General features: G+C 40.8%; 1 protein-coding gene across 4 annotated transcripts in view; it reads right to left on the reverse strand.

Moving 5' to 3' along the window:
- The window catches only part of ZZZ3 (zinc finger ZZ-type containing 3), a 59,130-nt gene extending 39,867 nt beyond the window's left edge, over nucleotides 1-19,263 (reverse strand). For 2 of the 4 annotated variants that reach the window (XM_032192515.1, XM_032192512.1), the window contains exon 1: nucleotides 18,728-18,776. The gene's annotated coding sequence lies outside the window, so the exon portion shown is untranslated. Of the gene's footprint in view, nucleotides 1-319; nucleotides 2,523-18,727; nucleotides 18,777-19,243 lie in introns of those variants that run through there. The other 2 variants (XM_032192514.1, XM_032192513.1) reach the window with 2 other exon arrangements.
- Nucleotides 19,264-27,193: the final 7,930 nt, after the last annotated feature.

A 27,193-nucleotide genomic window follows, 5' to 3' on the forward strand; every position in this document is an offset into this window, starting at 1 on the left:
TACCTACACAACAGAACTCTAGAAAAAGAAAGCACTCTTATCAGATTTCTTTTCCTTACAGACAAGACCTAAACTGCTTTCAGTTTCTTGTATCTTGGCCAAATTGGATTTTGTGCTGAAATCGTACACTGAGGCATCTGCCTTGTACTGCTACTCCCACCCCGCTGCCTTTCCCCTCAATTTTCAGTCAAAATAATTAGTCATTTCTGTGCACAAATATGGAATTAAAACAAACAAACAAAAAAAAAAAACGACCACCACAATCCAATCCTCTTACTGGTTAGGACAGCTGACGTTTTTTTCAAGGAGTTTGTCTTACCTCCATGCTTGGTAGAGCTGTGATGAAGGCAGGCTAAGGGGAATGCTAAGCACAAACAGATGGGTAAGGAGAGCACTTAGATTAACAAAGTGAGTGGGTATTGACTAGGAAAAGAGACAGACTGGAAATTATGAAGAATTAGTAGAAAACAGTGGGCTTAAAACTGCAAGAGGGAAACTAGAACTGGGAATAACTGGAGGAAGCAGGCAGACCTTGCACAATCTGGGATCTTACCAAGTCACAACCAACCCCCAGCCGCCACCCCAGCACACCACACCAAGGATTTGCCACTAGTGTTTGTGACAACAGTGTATAGGAATATTTGTGCAACTGTAATATGAAATGGATCTGCAAACATGTCTAAGATGAAAAATATCAACTGTTCTTTGTATCTTTTCAGATGGGTCTCGGTGGATGAAATTAAAAGGCCAGCATGCTGCAGCACAAGTGTGAATGAGTTCATGTGGCAGGAACAAAAGGTGAAGACGTGAACTTTGTAAGCAGTACCAAACAAAGCCCTAGGAAAAATCAAATAGATTCCACACTTTGATGCATCTCCTAGCACTGCTTCCTCTTAACATACTGGAAAAACGCACAAGAGGTTTAATTAAATTACTGTGAAGCCATTTAATACAAACTGCATTTAGCATAAAGCAAGTAGCCTTAACTCAACACTCCTCCTTTTATTGACTGACCAGTAAGGTCAGTAACTGTTGGCTGATACAAGACACTTCTCCAGAAAATTAAAGAGTAGGCAAGTAACTTCCATGCGCCACTTCAGAAAGTCATGCTAAAGCTCATTTACTGCCCATCACTCCGTCCTTCTTGCCTCCTCTGCCTATTCATCCCCCTGTACCATGGGGCTGGAACTGGATGAGCTTTAAGGTCCCCTCCAACCTGAGCCATTCTGTGATCAGTCCAGTGAAACTCTCACTGCTTCTCAGGTGAAACCATTCAGCTGCTAAATAGCTTTGCTGTTACCCAAAGAACATCTCCTGTGCAGGATAACCAAAGCATCTAATATCTTTCAGATACATTAACCACATATTTTGAAAATTTGTTATAAAATTTGTAACAACAACTTGATTACAGTAACCATTTATCAAAATGCTATTATAACAGAATAGTCTCCAATTGTATTTAATTTCTCAACCACATAATTATACACCAATAAAGTAAAATAGGTAAAATGGGTCTTGTTTCCCAATTATTATTACAATATGCAAAAAATACCAAGCACAAAAAGACAGTCATTTTTTCCAAAAGGAAGGCTGCTATTGCCAGAAGTCATCAAATAGTTAATAACCCTGCTAATAGCTTACCTATAAAAAGGAAGTTGAAGAAAAACAGTACTTTCTAAAAAGCCCCAAGACAAGTTGTAGCACCTCTGCTCCTATTTGCAGGATACAACACCAGGAACAGCTACTCTGATTTACTTGCAAAACAACTGCAACTGTGCCACCTTTTGAAGTACACTGCAACGCTTGTATTGTATGAAATACAAATGTGTATTTTTATCCCAGATGACTTTCAGTCAAGGGCATGCATTTGAAATACACCAGTTAATGTGCTTTTTATAGGAAAATTACAGCATCAGCTACATAAGCCTCAGAAAGCTACCATAATGACAAACCATGACGTACAAGATGGAGTGGTATTATGTACCCAATCAGGTGTTCTCCAAGCACTGCACTTGGCAGTACCACTGCAACAGGTATTAAGGCAAGTATCAAACCAGAAAATTTAGAAAAATGGGAGCATGAGGCACACAACACTTTCTCTAAGTTTTTTTTTAGTATTGTATCAGAACTTAAATGTTTTTCATTTTTTTAATCAAAACTTAAAATGTTCCCCTCTGTACCCAAGGAAGAAGAAGAATTTGTTTCCAATTACCTCCATTCAAGTAACACATTCTAACCACTTGATTTCCATTTGATAATACCTGTGACTCAGTCTACGAGATAAACCTGTTATTCTATAAGCAGACCAACAAAACTGTTATCCTGTGGGCTGGCTCCTAGTCATCCTAAATGAGGCCCAGTTCTGCCATGTATCCCACCTTGCCTCCAACATTTTGAAAAACCATGTTCCCATCTCTGGCCATCTCCCAGATTCAAGGACCAATTCCACTCTACACATGCAGCACATATACTGCTACCAAACCATACAGAGCAGGTAATTGCTGGGGTCAGACTGCAATCTCTCATAAAAAGCAGACTCCAGCTTTCAGGCAAGCTGCAAACTCTTCACACTTCTAAGATCTACACCCCCTGCTAAATTTAGCCTAACTGGCCAAGAGGTTCTAATGGTGCTTGGTGTTGGTAGAGTCAAAGAGAGCAATGCCTTCTTCTCTAAACTAAGGGGTTGATCAAATTATAGTTCTAAATGCTTCAAAACACATTCTAGATAGACTTAGGAAGGGAAAAGTTGCAGAAGAACTACCCTGGCATCTCAGTAAAATAAACAGTCACAACCATGCTTTGTCTTCTGACTTGCTGCACTTCCATGCTGCCAGAATCACAGGCTCCCTTGCCACGTGAGCTGATAGTGCAGGTGTACTTGTATCACCACTCACCGGGTAACCAACTGAAGCGTTCTCACATGCTGGGGCTCTGGAAAGTAAAGGACTAGCTTTTAAAACAAACTATGCTTTAACCTGGAACTTAAATACTGTAGTAGCATGCTATCAGGAGTGACTTGCCTCATGTTGCATTTTAGCAGTTATTTTTAAGGATTCTTAGCTCTTTTAAATGCTCATTCAGCTATGTTACAACTGACTTCAATAAATTTGGTCCTGCCAGTGCCTAAAGGGGGCCCACAGGAAAGCTGGAAAGGGACTTTTTACAAATGGCCTAACACACCACAACCTCTAGCTGCATTTAGCCATGTATGATAGCTTCGCCTTTGCAGATGGTCTTTTCAAAGCAGCTCTGGGCCAGTTCTGTTCTCGGTGAGCTGCACGTCAGCATCAGCCCCACTGAGAATGAGCTGGTCTCACCTCAGTAGCCCCAATACTGGAAAGCAGACAGACAATTTCTCCCAGTGCCTGAGCATCCCAAGAGAACAACAGACATCAGCACTTATAAATGACATCTTACAAATTATTCTTAGATGCTTTCCAAATTCTGCTTTGCAACAGACTCTTAGCTTGTTAAGCTGACAGGTTTCATAACTCGCTCTCATCTGACATTCTCATTCTTTGCCTCGGTCTGCACTTAAGCATTCTGAATAAGCCGACCATTGTGCGTATTTCAAGCTGCATGGATTCCTGAAGTGTCAGCTGACAACTACTGAAGGTGTTCTAAGTGCAGTGGTAACTGCATTTTTTTCTAAAGTTCTTACAGTGACCAGTCCCTTTGTATTTGAACATTGTTCTCCATCTGGTCACAAAAAAAAACAACTTTCAGTATGAACACTACTGCATATCTTCTCTTAGTTCAGAACTGGCCTCGATTAAAAAAAACAGCAACAAAAAAGTATTTTAAGAGTGGTCCTCATTCAGCTAGTACAATACATTGTGTAGCTGCTCCTGTCTATATCCAGAAACTTCCAGACAGCATAGCAAGCCAGAATTTCCTTGATTTAATACTACAATGGGAGCCTATTTTCCTTTTTTATTCTAGTATATATTGTAGTATAGTCTCCAAAAAACCTATGATTGCATCATGTGTAATTTTGTTTTGATTGACTGCAATTTTGCTTTCTTCTCTTTCTCTGCTCAGAGTAGTATTTGTATTGGTAGGCCAGTACATTCACTGATGAGTAATTTTTGCATTGCATTTAATTTCCTGGGTTTTCTGTGTTCTGCCTTGCCTGTGCTTGTACTATTCATTGGAAAGACTTTAAAAGTTTGCTTAACCTGCATTTACATTTAAAATCTCAGCCTTTTAGTTCTTGTGTTCTAAATATGAACATTTTCTGTTTAAAAACTTTGGCAGGAAGTGTAATTATCATCTTGGGGAAAAAATGAAAAACAAAACATAAGACTATTTTTATTTCTCTACCATAACTACAGGTCTTTGCTTTTCTTGCGACCACTAACGAATTGTCTTCAGGCTTGCTCCACTTATGTTTTTCATCTAGATGCAAGTTTACTAATCAGTTTTGCAGTTTCTACTGTCCTCAGCACAAGAAAGACTAAGACCATTCTGATTCATGCTTTTTTAATCTTTTAAAGTCAGATATCAGTTATCTTGAAAGACTCAGCCAGATTAATAATTTTTCACACAATACAACCATATATCAAATGTTTTCTTTCCCAGGTAGCTTATTAACTTGCTCAATAAAAATATTTTATAGATTAAAAATGTGTTTCTAAGCCTTTCTAAAATTTTATACTGTTACTCTAAACCCACCATTAACCTGTCAACACATTGCTGAAATACAATTACAATTTACCCTCTGAATGCTCTTCTTTTTGTTTCCTTTACGCAAGTTTGTGATATAAGGAATACCCAGGTATTCTGCTTTGACTCTTATTGTTCTCCGGGGTTGTTTTGTTTTGCAATACCCAGTTTATTATTTCCTGCACCTGCATGAAGCAATTTACTTTCAAAGTTATGCTCACTGCTCAAGCATAAAATGAAAGACTGCCTACAAAGTGCAAAATTCATCCCAATTGTATTACCCCTTCCCTCTTTCTGAATACTTTATCAAGCACTTTCTAAATATATCCCATGCTCCAGATACTGAGAAGCTGCACTACATTTACAGAGCAAGAGACTTACCTATTACTGTCTAAGCATGTGAACGTACCTGTCATGTCTGCATATAGACATTCAATTCCCTTTTATGTTGATTACCCATTTTCAAAACTTATTCACTGACTTTAAAAGCAAGTCCATTATTTTAAACTTAATGCAATAAAGAAGTTTGAAACTAAGAAAGTCAGACCAAAGGTCTATCTAGTCAGCGCTCTGTCTCACCAACAGCCATAAGCGGATGCCTGGGGAAGAGAGGGAATACTCCTTTCCAGCTTCCAACTTTTCTCAACACAGGGTCCTCCCTCTTAAGTAATGGCTGATTTCTACCTATGTAATAAACTTCAATGGATTTCTCTTCTGTGAATTTTCACTGTTTTCCCTTGAGCTCCCATAAATTTCTAGCATTCAAGCTATTCCACAGATGTGTTTGTAAAAGAGAATTCTAATTTTTCATTTTTACAAATTGGTATCAATACCCATAACCTGGCAAAACGGTAAGGACAAAAGGTTAGCTATCCAACAGCAACTCCAGTTTTAACTCATTCTCTTTGTTGCTTTCAGTTGTACATACCAGAATGACACTTCTGTGTTTTACTTGGAGCTTCCCCACCTGTTTCACTTTTTGACTTTGCCTATGTACAGTTTTCCATAGAAAAAAAAAAAAAAGAAAAGATCCATGGTGTTATCAACAACAGAAAGCTACGGCATAAATGAGTATGCCATTTCAACTACAATGTCATAGATGTTTCCAGTGGATATAACTGCATGTTGGTAACCTCAACATATGCTTGCAGTTTTATCCACCCTAATATAACACATGACCTCAAGGTTTTAAATGACATCTTGTCCTTTCTCATTGTATTTTCCTGAAACTCAATTCTTGACATGTTTCACTTTTGGCCTTTCTCTTAAGATAACACAACTCATGGTAACTGCAATAGCATTTTAGTGCTTTTACACTTCATCAGCTTATTAATTCAATAGTATATTGCAAACACTGATCACGTTTTAATAAGTTAACAGAATTTAACCTTTTATGTAGGAAATATGTCTGAACAGAGTGCCTACAATTTTTAATAACTATTTCAAAGAAAGAAAGGAGATGCTCATCCTACCATTCCTTGCAATTACCTGTACCAACAGGTAAAAGGCCTGAAGAAACATGAAAAGGATATTCAAGATCCAGATTCAGCCACTAGAGAATTTCTCGAAGCACAAGAACAAAAGGAAAAGAGACCTACAGCCTATCTTCAGCATATTTTACCAGACTCAGGCAACAGGAAGGAGCTGTCAGCAGCTGGGTCAAAGAGTGTGAATTATATAGTTTCCATACCTAAGCAAACAAGAGCAGATTGCCAGAATTCAAACACTTTGCTGAACATGAACAGCTAACCCATCACAGGAATACAGAATCCACACTTGCCGTTAAGTTCTCCAAGGTCTCGCTCTCCACATGCTTGGGCTTTGCCTCTGCAATACATACTGGACTGCCTGATAAACTAACCAAAAGAAATTAGGTCAAGCTTAGACTAAACAGGAAAATTATTTATGTTGGACTTAATATATTAACATAAACAAATATAAGGTAAAGTGGGATTTTCCCCACTTTTCTCCCACCGCAACATTCAGCTACATAGAATTAATTAGTTAAAATGTTTATTTCTTACAAGACTGAACACCGTTAGCAGCTTTCTGCCAGTTTGCCAGAGACAGCGTGGGATCTTAATAGAGTGAACTTGAAAATAATCAACAGCAGTTACAAAGTTCAAAATCTCTTTCATTCACTTTGACATGCATATTGCATTTATGGAGAAAAGATAACAAGCAGAGGACTCGACATTGCTCTTTTTTTTTTTTTTTTAACAATAAACTGCTTACACTTGGCCAGCAATGTCCCAGAAAAACCTTACCGACCCTTTGTAAAGTTTGTTTGTTTGTTAACTATTGTTAAGAAATGTGAGTGCTGTATCAAAGTGCTTTGCTTATCCCCTTCTTTGTACCTCTGAAGAGCTGACATCAAGTATTAAGCAAGGATTAACATGACAAATGTAATTTACATGCCATCCATAAAACTGCTTAGCTTTATGATTTAAAATATTTTCCAAAAAACCCTGACTGCCAGTTCTTACAGAATATCTAAAATTTTGTCTAAAAGTAGAAGCGACTTCACTATGAACAACTGCATTACCTACAGCATAACGTTGTAGCCATAAAAGAAGCACAGTAGGAATGCAGCCCCTAAGAGCAGGATTTGCTGTACCTTCAAGACACAAAGCCCTCATAACTCCATGACATATTCTCTCTCCTACGGCAATAAGCAATTAAACACATACCTTGCTCAATAGCTCGAGGAAAAGTATGTGACAATCCCTTATCTTTAAAAATTACTTTCCCTGTAACTGGAAACACAAAAAGTACTTAAATACAATGATCGTATAGGGCATGGCAGATCTGAGGATATACCTGCTGTATGGTCACAGAATTAACTCTTATTTTCTTTAGTTTATTGTCCCTGTGTTCTGCACCCAGAAGCTATCCCAAGCCTCTGATTATTCACGTTGCTCTTTGCTGTGCTGAATCCATCAGAGGGACCAGTTCTGAATACAATATTCATAGCATGGTATTCACAACTCATTCAAATGATTTTTACTGCAGAATAGTAATGTTTTGCGTTGCGACCCCCTTCCTAATAACACTCAACACTATTTACTTCTTTGACAGCTTGTGAAAATTGAGTTATGTTTTTACAAAAGCACCTATATAAGAACACTGAATGTTTTTTGCATATTTTATTCTTATGAATTATTTCCCGTTTTTGAAAATGTGATTCTATTTTATCCCCCATTCACTCAGTTTTGTGAGATCTGAGTCTACAACTCTGATTCAAGCCAGTGGTGAAATCAAGTCAGCTCTAGATTATTATCAGTTCTTTTCTGTAATCACTGAAATATTTTTAAAGTATCGCCACTCTAGAAGTACTTGATTGAAATTAACAATTCTGACCATCACCTAAGATACCTGATTATTTATACTGCTCAAAAAAGAGAAGAAAAAAACCTTTAAGGCCATCCATGAAAATACTGAATGTTCTGTCCAAAGGAATACGTGCATTCCCTCTACAAAATGTGGGTTGAATCCTCCTTTGTACATTTATTTATACTGGAACTGTAGAGAGAGTACAATAAATCACTTCTGCTAGGCTCAGAATAAACCTTGACATTAACATTTCAAAACATTATCTGCTATGAAATTAATGCTTTCCTAGCAAACACACTTCCAAACTTTGCCCAGGATGTTTGTAAAACACATTGGCTGCTATGCATTTCAAGTCAGCTCACTGAAAAAACCCCCAGGTAAGGTCGGGGCTGCTTCCTTCTCAGACTTGTGTGTACATACAGTTTGGATTACCCTTACTTGGTTGAGAAGGCATTAGAAACATCTTTAATTTGCTCTTAGCGGAGAGGAAGAGCAACTTAACAATGTCCATGTATTTAAAAAGACACTAAAGAAATAAAACTGGAAATCTATCTGGGGGTTCACAGACTAATTCTTGGTATGTTGGACCAGTGTAGGCACCTATGCTGAAGGCTGCACATCCATCAACAGTGCAGGTTACAATGACCCAATGGCAAACATATATTTTTTTTTTAAGTGATTGAACCCTCTTTTCAGCAGTTGATGTCATTTTAAAAAGGTTTCCACTGTTGTACCAAGTAGGCAACTTGATGAGGATCTTATTTTCTATACTAATTACTGCAACACCTACCCCTGCTCCACTTGTATCCACTCAGGTATGTTTCCAAATGGCATTTCCCTTGTTTGCTGTTATCCCAGTAACCACTTTCCCCATATCTTTCTAACACAGCAAAGAAAACCACACTAATCTATCATCCTGCTCCTTATCAAAAGGCCTGACACGTACTCTGTTGAGCCTTCAGTCATTCCCTCTTCTGAGTTTTCAGTGAGACTTCTCAGGTGAGGTTTCATTTTACTGTTAAGTGATATAATCTACAGAAAAGAGGCAATCCCACTCCCCCGTAACCCTGACACACCATCCTCATTTTTCCTATGCATTCATGTTAGTAGTATTCAATCCGATCTCACAATGAGCTGATTTAGAAAACACAACCCCCTACAAAAGAGCCATTATTTTTTTGGCTGGTTTAGCTCCCAGAACAGGCGTACTGTACTGGTCTAATGAGCACAGGTGCTACCAGAAAGCAGGGGCCAGAGCTATGTGCTTTGGTGGCAGATATCCACTGGGTCAGGTTAGCTGTAATGTGAAGCCTTACTCTCAGGCTGTCCCTTATCCCTTAGTTCCTCATAAGCATAAAAAGCACAGTTACTTTGCTTAGCTTAGAACTCTAATTTTCCACAATGAAGATTAAAACATTTGATAACTGATGCACAGAAAGCAATTTAGCTGCCTTACTGTTTCTGTCCAGCTGTATACTGCCCAGCTACAGCTCAGGTCATACTGGAATTGTGAGCTGCTTGGGGGAAATGTTCTTCATGTCTGCTTCTGCAAAGCTGGGGTCACAGCATCTCTTATACTTCATTTTCACTCTGCTGTACTGCTGACTTGAATATAAAACTGTTAAAATTTTATTGGAAGTTTAACTGAAATCCAGTTGATGCATGTCTTTGCTGACAGAACCTGAGGCACAAAGAAGGCATCAGAGAAAAAGAAGCAAGACATTCTGTGGTCGTGCTTGTTACTGATTCAACCCCCTGGGCTATTTTTGACATCTTCTCGTTATGGGAAATACAGTCAGTGAGGGTCAAGAGGAAACAGTCATCAAACTACACACAGAAGGTAATTGCTGAAGTATAGAAAAGCAAACTTTTGTTTCAAAGCAATAGCATGAGCTAACCAGCTAGGAAAGCTGTAAGGGCAGCCCACACGTAGCAAAGGACACATTTAAGGGCACATACACAGAGACCTTAAATGGCTCATGCCACTTCTGCAAATCAGGCTACTGATACAACAGATGGAACAAGAAGAAATGTCCACGTGACTGGTACACGTCATATAACAAAGTTAGAGCAACCCACGAATCAAGCCTGAAAACAGTACAACGATCACACAGTAGGCCTCCCCAGAGCTGTTTCTCAGGGACTCTTTAGGAGAATTTATTGGGCTATGTAAATAGAGACTTTCAACAATCTAACAATTTATTTTTTTTTTTAAGACCATTGATCTAACCACAACTACAGGTCACGATGAGTTATCATCCTTGCATCCTTAGAGCAGGACACGGCATTCTGATCACCAGAGTTACCTTTCACCTGGAAAATCAGAGAGATGACTCACACCAGATAAAGCAACAGTAACTGGCCTGCCTTTACCTCCAGATCCCTGCAGAAGATTCCCTCTGGTATTCAGAATTTTGGTAAGATAGAAAAAAATAACCTCTCAGGTAGTATAGAAAGTTTCAATTAAAATCACCTCTGTGCTGTAACCAGGGATATTTAAGTTAGTATGTGACAGAACTGAAATTCACAAATACCAACAAGAACTGAATTACCTAGACTGTTGGTGTGTTGGGTGGGTTTTTTAGGGAGGAGTGAGGTGGGATGGCAGGGGGGTAGCATTTAAAAAACAGATCTAGGTCTCAACAGTAAGAATTCTGTTCCCTTACACACTTGAAGAATTTGGAAGGTCCTGACAGCAAACCTGGCTTCTCCATAAAGCAACCCATTCATGCCAATAAAATGCAGTGGGTTCTTAAGGATTTGCAACGTTTTCTGTATCAACTATAACTCAGATCTTCAAACTATGTGTCAAGAACCCCATCAAAATAAGACTCACCATCAAAAAAAAAAGACTTGAATTGAACCGTAGAGTAGGAAAAGAAATCTGAAAAGGCTTTACTTTGGTGGGGGCAAGATGGTGTCTGAACTCAGACATCAGACAAGAAGTAAATGTTTCTCACTGTCCTTTTCAGCACTGCCTTTCAGACGGTAGCAAGCTGGTGAAGAACCTTTTCCATCTAAAGTATCTTTGGAATCCTCTTAACGAAGGATCAGCAGATTCCCAATTACATGATCCAGAGAAATTTGTGGCTGATCTCAGCAAAGAGAAATGAGATAACTACACTCTGTTCTGTCAGAAACCACTTCCTCACAGACGGACTTAAAACTATGCAAGCATATATGAAAAGTAATTGCACTGCTGCAGGCTCTACAATAATGCCTTGAATGATGATTATTCAGCCTTTTTGCAATGCACGGGATATAGCAGAATTTCAAAAAAAATCTCATAAAGACCATGATTCTGCTAAAAATAGAAAACCACATTTTAAAAAATCATGTGCTGCAGCAGCTCTCTCTTTTGCCTATCTTTCTAGGGCAAAACAAAAACTACAAAGCAAGTTGCAGCCTAAGGACTGGAAAGAACTGAGAACTTCTGATCAGCTTCCTTTTTCCTGAAACCTCGCTTTTGAGGAAATACCCAGAGAACAACCCTGGCAGCACAGCAAAGCACAGACACATTGTCAAATCTTTTCAAGAAGTAATTTAGATCGAGTAGTTACTATCAAAAGCAATATAATAACATACACCAAAGAACTAAGACTTGGTGCTAGTTATACTCTGACTTTCAGAGATATACACAGAGAAAGTGCAAGTACATGACAAGAAGGCAGTGGGCGGAAGAGAAAACATGTACCAATATATTCGAACTTCAGAGAGATTAGCAAAACACAATTTTAAAAGTTGCCAAAATTTTATACACTTGGAAACAGAAAAAAAAATAAGCAAACAAACTCCATCATCTGTTGTAACATCCATGGGTTCCCATTACAAATCTTTTAGTCAGCCACTGCCCATATATTCCCCCGGACCACCCTGGGATATTCTTCTCCCAGCTCCAGGTTAAAACTGCATTATTTTTTTCCCCCAGACAGCTCAGCTGTCAGACAGTTGTTCTGTCTGATGATTCCTTCTCAGTAACAGCTCTCCAGGTGGAGCTTAGGGAATAGGTGCATCTGTCCCTGCCCAAGGCTTAAGCCTTTGTGCCCTTACTGTGAGATTCTGTGACCCCTTCACAATGCTCTACAAGAAAGCCTCTGTACTGCAGTGATACTTGTACGAAAAATCCGTGGAAGACTTAAAATATTCGAGGAAAGGAACAAATGCCTTTTTTTTTTTTTGACATCATTCTAACTTAGGGGACAGCTCTCTCCTTCTACCTTTATCAATTTTTAGAAAAACAGTTCTGAAATCACATTTAACTGAAGTACGAGAGACCTTTAGCATTAGCTTTCCCCGTGTCCTGTTGCACCTGCAGCCATTTGTAAGCAGGCAGCACGTCAGCACCTCAAACCAGTGCCATATCAGTTACCAACACCTTGTTTCTCAATGCTTTAGTGAGCAATTTCCCATCAATTACAGCAAACAGGATGACGACACTTTGTTGACCTAAAGTGTACAGAAAGTTTAATCCATACCATTGGTCAGATAGAAAAATGCAATTAAGTCTAATTGCAATTAGGAAGAAACAGACTGAAAGCATTATTTTATCTCAATCCTCTACACTCTCTTGAAATGTTAAGAATGTAACAGTTTGTTTAACCCTTTTTCTAATTGCAGAGCATACACCTGTATGACACAGCCTTGCCTTCATTCTTCATTAACTCCAAGGCAGCTCTGACAAATTTTAAAAATTTTCAAGAAAAGCTTGAACAAGGTCACATAAAATGCAGGCAGTTGGCTTTTAATAGAGAAAAAAAAAAAAAAAAAGAGTAAATTATTAAACTGAATGCTATGCTTAGCTGCATGGCACTTTTAATCCTAAAGAGCTTTAGTAACTCTTCTGTTCCAAGGTTAGTTCTCCCAACTTAAACAACTGCTTTCATACCACCTAAAAAAATCTCAAAGGAGAGATTTTGTTTAGAAACAGTATATATAGTTGAAAGCACGTATTTCTATTCAGCCTATTCCATACTGGTACTACTACACAGCACTACTGTGATACTGAAGATACTTTGTAAGTGATGATTATCCCCCAAAACATATCTTCCAGATGATAGCTCTTATCTCTGTTATACAGAGACAAGTTGAAGCTGAATGATTCGCTCTTCAGAGTCTTGGCATGCACCTGATTCCCTGGCTCCTTAGACTTCGTCATTTTAACTTTGCTTCTTTTCAGTAAAGTTTTCTGAAAGACCTTGACTCTAGCTCAGTTTGTTTCTACTGGATCATAAACAAACAAAACCACAAAAGGTAAATCAAAGATAAAAAAAAAAATCCTATTTATTTTCCGTATTAACTTATACAGAAGGTTTAAAAGGCTTTATAAAACAACATTTTAATGAGATATTTGCTGTATTTTCTCAAGCTAAACCTTACAGACTGTCACATCACTTAGCTTTTTGCTCCACTACAAAGTCTGGGGTTTTAAGTCTGATTTTTGTTGTTGTTTGTTTCAGTCACATCATAAAAATGTTTCAGTGACTGAAACTAACATCATAAAAATCATAAAAACAGATCTTACATTGACAAGTCACCCTACCTCCTGTGGCCAAGGCCAGACCAGCTATACCCAAATCACTTGTAAGACGAGGTTATTTAACTTTTTCTAGAGCACTTTCAGCAATAGATATCCCATTACCTTCTTCAGATATCTAAACCCATTTTTATCTATTCACAGAGCTGAAAAGTTTTCTTCCAGCACAGAAATCTCCCTTTGTGCTATTTAGGACCATTATTTCTTACCCTACCTGGAGGGAAGAGTTTATTACAGTCCCCTCTGTAGCAATCCTTACTGTATTTGAAGCCTATCATTATGCTCTGCCATAACCTAAGCAAGTTCAGTTCTCGCAGTCCTTCCCCAAAGGTCCTAACTGCAACCCTCCTCTAAGTGCTCTTCAAGTGGTCCAAATCTGCTCCAAGTACAAAACAAAAAACAGCCAGTACCCCATCTGAGGCCTTACACTGACCACTGCAGAAGCATCTCCTATCTTACACACAACCACAATCCTTTTCTTATGTCCCACTGTGACTCCTGTAAGATTTTTTAACGCTGTCATGACTCATTTGTGCTCATTTTGTGATATAGCTGCTTATTTGCTGAGCTGCTGCCCAGCCAGTTGTTTCTCATATTTAAGTCTATTATTGCTACCCAAACATATTATTTTGCATTTCTCTTTACTGAACTGCCACCCATGTATTTCAGATTTTTTATGCCATTTGCTTGGACCATTTTATACTCTAGTGCTCGTATGGCCCCCTCAATATGCACTGCCCAGGCAATATGTAAATGTGCTCTGTTCTATCATCCAGGTCACAAGCTGAAAGACTAAACAGGATTAAATTCAGGAAATATACCTGCTAAATTCCACTCGCTGCACTCCTTCAATCTGTAATGTCTCTAGAGCATGTAATTAACAAGTAACTAACCAGCACAGCAAACCATCTCTGACAGTATCTAGTTTTGGTGTTTCTGTATTCTTTAGCTGTGGAGAGAGAACCCCTAATTTCAGCACTACTGGACTTATTCTACCAGGTTGTCTTTCAAACAACACAAACAAGGGAGGGAGGCTCTGGCACTCTCCTTCCTCTTCAACATGTTTGCCTGTGGCACAGTAACCCAGTTGCACAGCTCTTCCAATTTTGATTTTGGGCTATATTCTGATACTACAAAAACACTTCAGCTCACACACACACCCTAAACAACAACAAAAACACTCTGCCCCTAAAAAACTCAGGTCATGTATGTGCACATGTACACACCAATACAACAAAAAGGAAAGCAACAACTAAAACCAGGATAATACCACTTAGGCACCAACAAGCAAACTGTCAAGCACACACATTTCCTTTTTACATTTCTAAAGAAAATAAGTGTTTTAAACAAAGTTCAAATCACTACGTTTTAAGGACAGAATTAGGTATGTCTCGTGACAGAGCTGTACAAGGCAGACAAAAAATCCCACTGCTCTGCTACTGGCAGGTATTCTCTAGAGACAAGCTTTTACTCTGACCCATCTTAACAGGGGTTTGTCTGGCACGTGTGCATCCCATTAATCAAAGCAAACATCTGTGTCTAAATATGGTATTTAACGGAACTAGTATAAACACCTTTAAAATCTTGGGCAATTACATTTCTGTCTTGCCAACATTCATATTCTCTATATCCTACGATGAAGTTTGATAAACCAGTAAAAATGGAGAGCAGAGAATGGCAATTTAACAGATAAAACATTGCTGAAAGGGGAGTCGAGTGTTTTCAGAAGCAACAAGACAGAAAGCTATCAGCTTAATGCAAAGCAAAAATATGAAATTGAGTATCAGGTGAAACTTGCACCAAGGGGTGATGAGCTACAGCAAGAAGCATCACAAAGAACTTTGTCACAAGAGGGAATGATCTTGGTGCCCTTCCAAAGGATTCCAGAGGATTGGACTAGCTGATCTTTCTGCCTTTCTACATTTAACTGGACTCACTGTAAGCATTAAACATTAAAGGAACTTTAAAGAACAGTCATTGTAACTTGATCTACAAAGCTTTTGGTCCAAAGTTGTATATAAACAACAAACCTCCCATACGACAAATTCTCTAAGTGAAGTAGTTGAATGCAAGCTTGTAACTAATATCCAAGATCATAACACAAATTCTAAATTAAAGTGTCAACCCATTATGTTACAAAACCAAGTATTTTACTTTGGTTATGAAGCTGCACCTCAGCAAAGAACCTTTTTAAAAGTCTTTTTGTTTAATAACAGCATCCAAGAAGAAAGAGAACATGCTATTCAATGTTTAGGTCTGCATTTCCTAATGGTATTTTGAGTTACTCAAACTGAAAGAAGGTTTTCACAAAGTTAAAATAAACTCTTACAAAGGTTCTTCTACACCACAGGCGGTTTTTAAAGCAGAAGCCATATTTACAAAGTTCTTAAAACCAGAACAATATAGCCATAAGCATAAAGTTTATCAGGAGCAAGTTCTTATATTAAGCAGCTTGATTCCCAGCAAAGAACACTTAATTTGGAAACTAAGAAAGAAAGAAAAAAAAAAAAAAAAAAACCTTTCTCACTACAGAAGTGAGAAAGTTTCTCGCTTTCTGCAACTTCACTCCCGCCTACAGAGGTGGAAGATTTTTTTCTTGATCAAGGTTTTTAAGGACAAGTTCTACAAATATCTGTCTGGAATAATCTTAGAATATTTATACCAACCTGGAAGAAGAGGAAGAATAGGTCTTCCAGTACTGTGTTTCTAGGATTTATATAAGTACAGTGTAAATCTGTGACTATAAGCAAGTGCTGAATCTTGAAATTAAGCTCTCCCTCTCAAATCTCTTTTTTATGACCGAGGAGACCTGTATCATCAATTCCCACAAAATGCAAAGACTTCCATTTTTGGGAAAACAAAAACAAAGAGAACACCAATAGATTATGCATAAAGACTTCAAAGAGCTTTTTTTAAGTAGTCTTTCACGTTCGAAAAAACAAACACTTAAACAATGGGGAATAGGACAGACTGACTGCTAAGACTTCTATTCCAACTCGATGAGTACTTTTAAAAACTCTTTTCTCATTCCTCTTAGCCAACATAGTGGTAAAAGAGAAAAGTGGAAGTCTTTCCACCTTGTATCAACCAGACAAGGATCACCGACCAGATGCTAGGAGTAGTCCTAGCACCTAGAAAGACCTGGAAGAACAAGAAACAAAATTTCCTTCCAGTCTCCTTGAAATACTGGGAGAGAGAAGCCTTCACTCTGTATAAGGCAGAGAGCAGACTTGAATCTCACATCACAAGTACGCCAGAAACACCAATAGATGTTACAGCAATCATGCTGGTCAGCACTACAATCAATGCCAATAGGATACATTCCAAAACTGTGTGTAAGACATCTAGTTATTTTTGCGTATTAAATGTGTAACAACACCAAGCTTTAAGATATGATTTACTATTTCTCATTTTCCAGAAATATTAAATATTATGAGATGAACCATACGATTGAACTTCATCTCTAGACAGCTCAGTAACTAAGCTACCTAATACAGCTTAGCTCAGTAACTACATGCTTATAACATGCAATGCAAAGACAAATCGTTTCAGTTAATGGTGGTACCGCTGATAATTGCAAGAAGAGCCTAAGTTCTACACAAACATGATCTCAAGTTAAGGTTGCTAACTGCTGCTGCTTACGGACACACATGGCTGCACTGTGTAACAGCCCAAAACAAAAAGCATTTACTGTAATTTCAGGACATTAAATGTTTTTATTAAGTAAACATAAACACTGTAGAAATCCTGCAACCAAAGTTGTCCATACCCTGAATGACTCGCTGGAAATCACATGCTGAAGTGAAATCCTAACCAGACCTTTCTAAGGCAAGGGAGTTTCATGAGTGGCTTCAACTGGATGAGAATTTCACTTCATAGCTTATCTTGTTTTAAAACTGAGGCCTACAAACACTAACATCTCACTACATATTCTTCACTATAAAGGAATTGAATCTTTCTTCTCCACACCACTTTTTCTCATTTTTTCCCAGTTTTCATTAAGTAAATACTAATATAATTCACCTGGCAAACAGTATTGTAAGATCAAAAAAAGAAAAAAAATTTAACTGCAACAGTAACTCAGCCCATTTTCTGAGAAGTTCCACTTGCTTACAGAACCGCGTTTTGCTAGCCCCAAGCTACAGAGCCTTCTGGATCTCCAGTCCTTGCAGCAGCTAGAAGAGGGGGAAGTCTAGTAACTGACTGCAGGGTAGAAATATACCCAAGAGACATGCCCTTGAGGGTTGTATGAGTTATTATACAGTATGAAACACAGCGCACACTTGGAGCTTTGATCTCTAACTATCTGCACAGTATTAGTTCAGTAATAATGGCAACACCAACGGGACACATGCAAATACACCTACAACCACCAAAGAGCAATCACGATGCGTTTAATGACTGCAGACCTCTCCCCAACACACAGCTTGCAAGTTTGAAGCCAAAGAACCCCTTATTTTATAAAAGTTGTAGGCTCAGTTACGTGGCACGCTAAGCCTGCATCACTATATGAAGAGATCCAGTCCCTGACCACAAGTGCTGCGGGTGTTGCTGTACTCGGGGAGAGACCGCCGGCCCCATCAGGAAGAGCCATATGCTCTCCCTTCGAGATGGGGACCCGGAGACAAAGGGGCCATCGCCGAGCCGGGACACTTGGAAGAATAACTGCAGCCGAGAATAACCCGAGAGCAGCCGAAACCAGGAGCGTTTCCCAGCCCGGGACAACGAGGGGCCGCAGCGTGCCAGGCGCTCGGCTCCGCGGTGCCAGGTGGCCGCTGCCGGGCCCCACAGCCGCACACCGGCTCGGCTCCTGAGGGCGCAGAGACCCGGGACGGCCGTGCCGAGGTGCGACCCCCCCCCCCCCCGGCGGCTCGGGGGCCCAGCCTGGCAGCTCGCAGGGCGAGGCCGGCCCGAGGGGGCCCCGGGTGCTGCCGGCACAGCGGCGGCCGGGCCGGGCCGGTGCCCACAGGCGGGGCTGCCCGAGGGGCGGCGGGGTAAGGCCGGGCCCGGCGGTGCCGCAGCGGCCGGCGCTGCGAGGGCGCGGCGGGGCGAGGTGAGGTGAGCTGAGGTGAGGCGGGGCCGCGCCGGGGCCGCTCCCTGAGGAGCCCGAGACTGCGGCGCTGCCCCGGGGCCGGGCGGCGGGGGCGGGGCGGGGGCTGCGCGCGGGGTGCCCGCCCCCCGGCCCGGTACCATTACCCAGCACGCCCAGCGCTGCGCCGCCATCCCGCAGCCGGCCCGCTCCCGCAGGAACCGCGGCACCTCGCGAGACTTCGCTTCCTTCGCACCCCCCCTCCCCCCCGCAACCCCGACTCGTTCTCCGTACAGCCCCGCCCCGCGACCCGGCTCGGCCCCGCGCGCGCACGCGCACCGCCGCGCGCCCGCTCGGCCCCAACATGGCGGCCGCGGCGCCGCGCACGTGTCGCCGGCCCCGCCGTGTGTCAGGGCGGGCGGGAGCGCGCACGGCCGGCCGGGGAGGGGAGGGGAGGGCAGAGGAGGGGGGCGGAGCTGCCGCGCACGCGCGGGAGGCGCCGCTGCGGGCCAGCTGATTCGAACGGGGCGCGCGAGCCGCCGCCTCCTCCCGCACGCGCTGGTCACGTGGGGGCTTCCCCCCTCGCCTTCCCTCCTCCTCCTCCTCCTCCCCCTCCCCCGGCGGGTCCCGACCCCGTCCCCGCCCGGCTCCCCCCTCCCCCGGGGCCGGGCCCGGGCCCTCACCTGCCGCCCGCTCCCGGCCGCGGCCCCGGCCGCGCTCCGCTCCCTCCCCTCCGCGCTGCCCGCACCCGGCGGCGGCGGCGGCGGCTCCGCACAGCGCCTGCTCCCCTCAGCGCGGCGGCGGCTCCTTCCGCTTCCTTCCCCTCCCCCTCCCGCCGCTGCGCTGCGGCGGGGACCCGCTCCCTGCAGCTCCGCCTGCTGGCTGAGGGCGGAGGCGGCCGGCTCGGCACGGCGCCGCCTGCCCGCCGCCCCCCGGGGCATGCCCAGGGCGGGGGGCGGCCCCGAGGGGGGCAGCGGCCGGGCCGGCCGCGCCCGCGGGAGCGGGGGGCGCCGAGGGGCTGAGGAGGGCGAAGCCGAGCGGCTCCCCGCGCCCGCCGGACCGTGAGCGGCAGTGAGGCAGCGGGGCTGTGCTCCTGCCTCGGCAGCCTCCCGTTTGCCTCCAACCGGCGCGGGGTCGCCGAGTTACCGCCGAACGCGGAGCCCGCTCGGAAAGGGCGTTATTTACCTCAGGGCTCCTACAGAGGGAGAGGCACTATCATGTATTGACCGCTATCCTCTCGATTTTTATTTTCCCTGGTAATTCACAGTTATAATTCACCTGGAAGAGCTTCAGCTAACCAAGAAACAGAGAAGATTCATTTTTCTTCCATTTAAATCCTTACCTAATTCAAAACCCTTTTTACATTAAGAACCCATAGCAACTTTGCAAATTGCAAGAAAATCCTAAAACTAAACCAGTTTTCTGTAACAGGAGACTAGGCACTGAAAAATATTTTCAATTTCCTTTGAAGGCGGTTACTATGGTAGTTAGACTGGCTTGTACTTCTGTGAAGACGGTATCTTTCAGATTTAATAAAATGGTAATTGTCCAAATTACTAGTCTAGTCAGACAGGCGTTCGTTCTGCAGCCCTGGAGTCTGCATAAAAACCTCAGTAGCTTTTCCACTTTCCCAAGCAGTTTTCACTTTTCCCTGCTTCTTGCTGACTTGGAACTCTTCTCCTGCCATCAGATTCAAAACAACTGAAATCCCACAAGAGAGGGAAGGAAATTTTTTTCTTGAACCTATGCCACTGTTCTCATGCAGTCTTTTGTCCACGTGCCCAAATCTTAAAGAGCAATGGAGCTTTGTGTGTTATTGCAGGAGCACCTGTAAGCACTAACTGCAATCAGTTTAGAAATACGTTCGCTTAGCTAAACAGCTGCAGTGGTTGGAGACGTTACTGCATTTCAGCCAAGTGCTAGTCCCTTCGCAGTAGAACTGACTGTTCTTCTCAGCTGCTTCAGAGCAAAGTGTATTGTATTTTTTCAAATTCCCATGGCCACTTAAGGGTGCAGTTGAGCAATAGGCAGACCTAATCTGATGGCCTGCTGACAAGCTGCCCCTGCTGCCAGCCACACACTCCCATTGCTTCCCCTCTGCCCACTGGTGCTCATCAGAGCACGCTGTCAACCAGATTTCCTAAACTACCAAGAAACTGTTCCTGTTTCTGGGGTGTTATTTTTCAGGTAAAAAAAAAATGAGCTGCATTGGCTTACAGTAGACACAGACAATGGAGCCAGCATGTGAGAAGTGGGGGAGAAGGTGCTGCCAACAGAGGGGAGGAGCAGGACTATCCTCTTGGCAGCAGTAACTTTTTGGCAACAGGATTAAACCAGTTCATATTGTCTAACCACACCCTGGACCAGGATTTGCCTTGAATTCACTAAGTACTTAAATATTATGTTCTGCCATCTTGCTTAAGAAGCAGTAATGTCTAGGGATGGGAGTGATAACAAAGAGCAACTGTTGTTAGTAGTGTGATGTTTCAGGTAATAGCTCCTGCTAATGAAAGGGATACTCCTGGGGCTCCTACTCTGCCTTTACATGCCCCCTGCTTTCCCTGGATTGAATCCAGCCACTGTGTACCTACAGGGTAGTTTGGCTCAGCTGCCCTAGCAGAGGAAAATAACAATATGCAAAGAACAAAAAGCAGTCCATGCATACTAAGGAGTGAGATCAAGCAGGTTTACTATGAGATCTCCACCCAAGAGAATTTACATTTAAACCTTGAGAAACCTGCTTTGTTTGGAGCTGGTTGGATACAACGCTGGTTTGATTCTCTTATCCCCACAGTTCAAATTCTCTTCCATGTGCTCCTGTTATCTGGCTGCCCCTTTCCTGCAAGATCCTGTAGTAGCTTCTGAGTAATTCCGAAGTACAAAGGAACCCACCTACTCCTGCCTAGCAGCATCACATTGCTCTGATATGTTTCTCCTTCCACAGTCTTCCTTGCTCCTCATGTAACCTACCAAACTTAATCCAATGCAAAGTCTTGGGGCCACCCTTTTCTCTGTGCAACAACTTGTGTCTTGTACTAGTAATGGGTAACTATATTTATTACGGGCAGCCTTGGGTAATGTATAGGGCAATAAAATTTTTCCACCTTTGTCAATGGTGGCAGTAAAAACCTATTCTGATCAAGGGAAAACGATGCTAATGTCTTTCCATCATGTTATAGAAAGACAAGCTAAAAATACTAATCAGCCTCCCCCCCCCCCCTCCAAGTCACTACTTGCTACACAACGAGCTGCTTTATTACCACCACTTAACTGAAACCCAGCTCACATTTGTGCTAGAGCTCTGCCTAGGACAACAAGGCGAGGTACTGATGGAGCTGTTCCATGCCCATGCTTTCAAAAGGTAGCATCATTGTTTCAACCTATTTCAATCCATCAAACAGCATCATCGTTTTTCCTATTTAATCTGAAGTAGTGTATTAATAAAGTAATTTTTTTTTTTTTTTTTTTTTGTAACAAAAAGATTAACAAAGTTTGCACTTCAGCACAAATGAGTTGATCCTAGGGACAGCTAGTTAGTTCTGTGACAGCCACTCTCATTATCCTCATAGCACACTCCAGGAAATGCATTAGCAAACTGCTACTGCTTGCTGCCTGATGCCACAATTAAACATAGGGTTTGTGTTCTTGGGTGCTGCTCTAGATGTAAAAAAGGCACGCAGAAGGGAGATTAGAGCTGAATTCTTCTCCAGAGTTCAGCTCAGGCTTATTTGTTCTGACTCAAGGCCAGCTGATTGGACTGGCAGGTTTGTGTGGAATTACTTGGGTGGCTGCACAGTAAATCCTGGACAAGAGCAGAGACTCTTCCTGAAGCCAGCTTAGGTTGAATAGTGTCAGCTTCCACAGTACTGCCCAAACCTAATAAACCACCCTGGACTGGATGAGCATTGGCTGAACACAACAGCCAGAAATCTCTGCACTAATTAGTTTGCCAACTCAGTAATTTTGTTTGTGAATAGTTTATAGGTGACTTTTTGGATTTTGTATTTGCAGTTTTTCTGAGAGAAACCACAAGACATTTACATTCTCAAGAATTAAAAAAAAAAAAAAAAAAAAAAAAAAAAAAAAGATAGTTATAGAAAATAGCTTAAAGATATAAAAGAGAAGCTTAAGTTTAAGACAATAACATTTTTAAGAGTGTTAAATTCTAACACATTTATTTAAGTATGTATCATAGAATCACTACCTGCTTTCAGCATTAGAAGTCCTGTATTTTGCTGCTCAGCTCTGCCTGCTGTAATCCCTGGAGAGCCCTAAACATTTCTCTCAGTCACGCAGCCATACATAGAAAACAAACATGAGAAAGGCTAGGGTTTCCCTTAATACCAAAAACAACAGAAAAGCATTTTCAATGTTATTACCTGAGGCAAAATGCTTTAGATAAAGTTGCTTTGTGTCCCAAAAAAGTTCTGCCCGAGGAGGTACTCTACTGCCTCATTTAGGTGTACCTTCAGTGGTCAGTTTACATTGGAGACTGTAAAGGTTTTTTCTAGAACTTACTAAAATTAACAATTTTATCAGTTCACTAATATAGTATTAAAAAAAAAAAAGTATTTCCATTACTTCAAATACATGGTCACATGGTCTAACATCTATTCAAAATAAATCCACATGAGCCATAAATGAGCAATGCTTGGTTTTATGGTGCTTTGTTTTATGGAAACAACTTAAATTACAATTTTTAAGAAAATAGATTTTTAATTTTTATTAAACAGAATGATCTCCAGCCTTGATAATTCACATGCTCTTAAAACTATTTAGGAGTCTTGAGCCCCACACAGACTACTGTGGAGTTCACTGTGATTGTTGAAGGATTTCATGTATGACACTGTAAAATCAAGCTGCCAATCATATAAGTTAAACACATTTAGGGAATTATTAGTTTATTTCCATCTTATGCCCATGTATTTAAAGTAGGGGCAATCTAATCCAAATTGGTCCAGAAAGTTACAGTTAAATAGAACCAGTAGGTATCTTTCCCAATAAAATTCATTTGGCTACATTCAGTGCACGCAACCACTCCTTGCTTATGAGGTACTCCCATTTAAATGGCTGCTTCTCATTTCAGAAGAGGCATCAAAGTTAGATACGAATGTTAGCTACATTTTGGTGCATTATTTAAAAAAAATATTCCAGATTGAAAATCAAAGTCAGTATAAATATTAGAACTCGGAAGTAGACTAGAAATTTTACTGAAAATACTACCCAAATGGATTAATGGCTGAGTGCATTTATTTTGCTACAGCTTAAAATCTCTAAGTAATCTTACTCATGGTACTAACCAGAACAAGGTGTGTGCTTTTGTTAAAATGAACATGCATTCACAAGATGAGCACATGTTGCATCTCAGTTCATTTGGGTTTGGCATTTTAACAGACACCCACAGACTGGGGGGGGGGGGAACACGGTAGGGAGGATAAAAAGGCAATGTATCACCTTGTATCAGGACATCTTGTCTCAGAGCATACATTCAAAAAACACACACGATAGAACAAAATTAGTCACCTAGAAAATATTAATTTCTGGGCAAAACTTAACAAAATTAAAATGAAAAGGTCTTGGCATTTTCCTTTGAGATAAGAGACAGTTGCTATTTTTCATTCTTGACTGCTGCCTGTTATTTTAAGCTAGGTTTTTGCTTACTTGTGGGAACCAAATGTCTCCTCTTCTCCTCTGCCCTCTTTATTCTCAACAAAGTACTTTAAGATTTACTTTTGTATGTGGTTAATTCCAAAAATGGAACTTACTGAAATTCTTAATATATAATAAATTCTTTGTGAGTTCCAAGTGAGAAGGGAGGAACAGGTCTGGAAAGGATATACGTTTGTTACACATGTTTGGAAGATACCATCTCAACTTCATTTATATTATGTAAACACTTTGGGGATGGGTGACCGCTTTTTTTGCACCTCCCCTGCTACTGAACAAATGACTAGCTTATAAGAAAAATAAGTGATTGAGATTCACTTGCATTGCATAAAGGCATAACAGAACTGCATAACCACCAGCGTATTCCTATTACTCCAACTTCACTTTCTATTGGAGTGATCAACATCCTATTGTATTTTCTTAAATCCACTCATCTACCCATACACAGCACTTTTAACTCTTCAAGCCTGTAATACTGCTAATGATCCATAAAACCTATCAGGCATTAGTGAGCTGCTTCTCACAAATTGACTTTTTTTTTTTTTTTTTTTATCTGCATGCTCAGCTGAAACATTTAGAAGAGAGGAACGGTTTGTGACAAACGTACCAACTTTCTATGAAATACATGACTCAGGTATTGCCAGCAAACATCTGTAATGTTAGATGTATTATAAAAAGGTGACATTTTATCTTACGATATGGCAGTGTTCACAATTTTTTCATGGAGAAAAGCACCTTATCACCTTGTTGAATGGCTGAAAGCTAGACTGATGCTATCAATTAAAACCAAGGCACAAGTTTTAAACAGCAGTATCTATTACAGAACACATGCAAGAAAATAAGTTATGTTTTTCCTCTGATTGTGAAAACAGCCTAATTTTTTTTCCTTACCACGAAGGAATATTTTCTAATACCCCAAAATAAACAAAGTTTGTTTGCAACCAGATAATTTCTGTGAAATAATGTTGAAAGCAATTTGTCCTTTGTGATACTTCAGAAGTCTAGAACTCTTACTTTGCTTCCTGCTACTAATTGTCAGCTCTGGATGGCTTAAGCATAGAGGGAAGCCAGAAAAGCCATCTGTTTGGAAGAATGAAAAAGCCTAGTTGTTTTACTCATTTCCTGGGCAAAATGAAGAGCTGAAAGGTTTTCAGTGAGAAAACTGCTTAGACTGCAATAAGCCAGATGTATATAGGGAATTCAAAAGGAATAAATGGAACAGGATTTTCTTAGTTCAGTGTAAAATGGTTCTGTGATGAATTTGAAGAATCTATTTGCCCCCTTAGATAATTTTAAAGTTTTCCTGTAAATTTTCAAAATCTCACATTTGCTTTTCCAAATGAACTTATATGATGAATATCATTATAAACAAATGCCTATAATACAAACAGGAAAGAAGCTTCTTGGATTTAGTCCTTTTAAGAAATCCTAAAATATCTTGTGTTGCCAAAAGCCAAACAGTTTATGAGTTTTGAATCTGAAAATCAGGTTTCTTACATAATGCATGATCATCACACATCGAATTACACCAGATTGCATAAGAAAAAAATCAGGCCTAGATGGGCATATTTAACTTTTGTTCCACAAATTAAAAATGTTTCATCCACCTAACATACTTTTTAGCCAAGGGTATTTTCAACTCTTTATGCTGATATCCCAGTGCCACTAGGACATACTACTAACTCAACAGCTAGTTATATGAAATTACCCCGCTCTGGGGCTCTCTAATGAAATACAGGATTATACACATTTACAAAAGGCTCTAAATATAAATTCTTCCAGATGTCACTAAGCGTTGCACTCTGCTGAAAGGGCAGACTTCTGTGAGTGTTATCCAAATTAGCCTCCAGATTAGGGACTAACACACTACTACTTGTTGGCTGCAGTTGGGTGACATCTCTACTTTTATAGCTTGGTCAGAAGTTAATTCCTATCAGCCTGGCTCTATCAATAGAACAGTAAGTATTCCCATGTGACTATGCAACTCCCAGACCAAGCTAAACAGACTTGAACTTCCATATAAAATATATAGTATCATTGGGGAAAATTAATTAAATAAAAAACTAAGTAAAGTAGGTTCCATTGATGCAGCTGCATATAATAGGTTTGCAAGTCACAGTACAGTATCTACACAGAGCAGTAAAATTCAAATGCAACATCTCCTTATCATGGTTGGGGACATGTAGCAACAAAGGGCGTGGCTATTTTCTCTTGAATTCAGATTTAGCAGATTTCTTACCAAAGGGATGCTGCCTTACAGCAATTTTTGTCAAATACATACCAGAAGATACCTAAAAAATTGTTTTTGCTACATTCAGGCATCTCAACAGCTGGCAATGATAATACTACTCAAAATATGCAGTTACCAAAATGGATTCTGAGCTTGATTACCTTTCTTCTCTTGACACAATTATTGAACAGTGTATTAAGTCTAGCTTACCCAAACTTTCTGGCCATTACTGATAGGAAGACTGACACCCATTACGGCATTTAGTATCGTTTATCTGATGTGTCTACTCAAGATCACTATTCCAGCGTAGAACTAAAAATAATTACTGTAGTGCCTCCAGCCAAAGGTCAATTAAGGAACAGGAGAAATAGACTGCATGTCATTTTATGTATACATACATATATTGGTATACACACACATCACCATCCCTAGATACTGGACTAATTTGTACTCTATTTGGAAAAACAGTTTTCTGGACTAACAAAAAACGAATTTGCATCACAAGCATCTCCAGAACTTCCTTTGTTTCCTAAAATTCCATTTACAGGAAAGGAAGAGATTGGCTTTTAAGTCAATAAGACATCCCAATGACAAGGGGTAATTTTACACCTAACTTGCTTCATTAAAAAGGCAGACTACTTGGTTCTGAAATATACTGTGGAAGTGCCTTATTTTGCTACTAATTCAATAGCTTTTTGGTTAACCTTTCTCTGTCCAATCACACTGTTCACTTATA

The sequence above is a fragment of the Aythya fuligula genome, chromosome 8, assembly GCF_009819795.1.
Source record: "Aythya fuligula isolate bAytFul2 chromosome 8, bAytFul2.pri, whole genome shotgun sequence".
In the NCBI taxonomy this organism is placed as follows: domain Eukaryota; kingdom Metazoa; phylum Chordata; class Aves; order Anseriformes; family Anatidae; genus Aythya; species Aythya fuligula.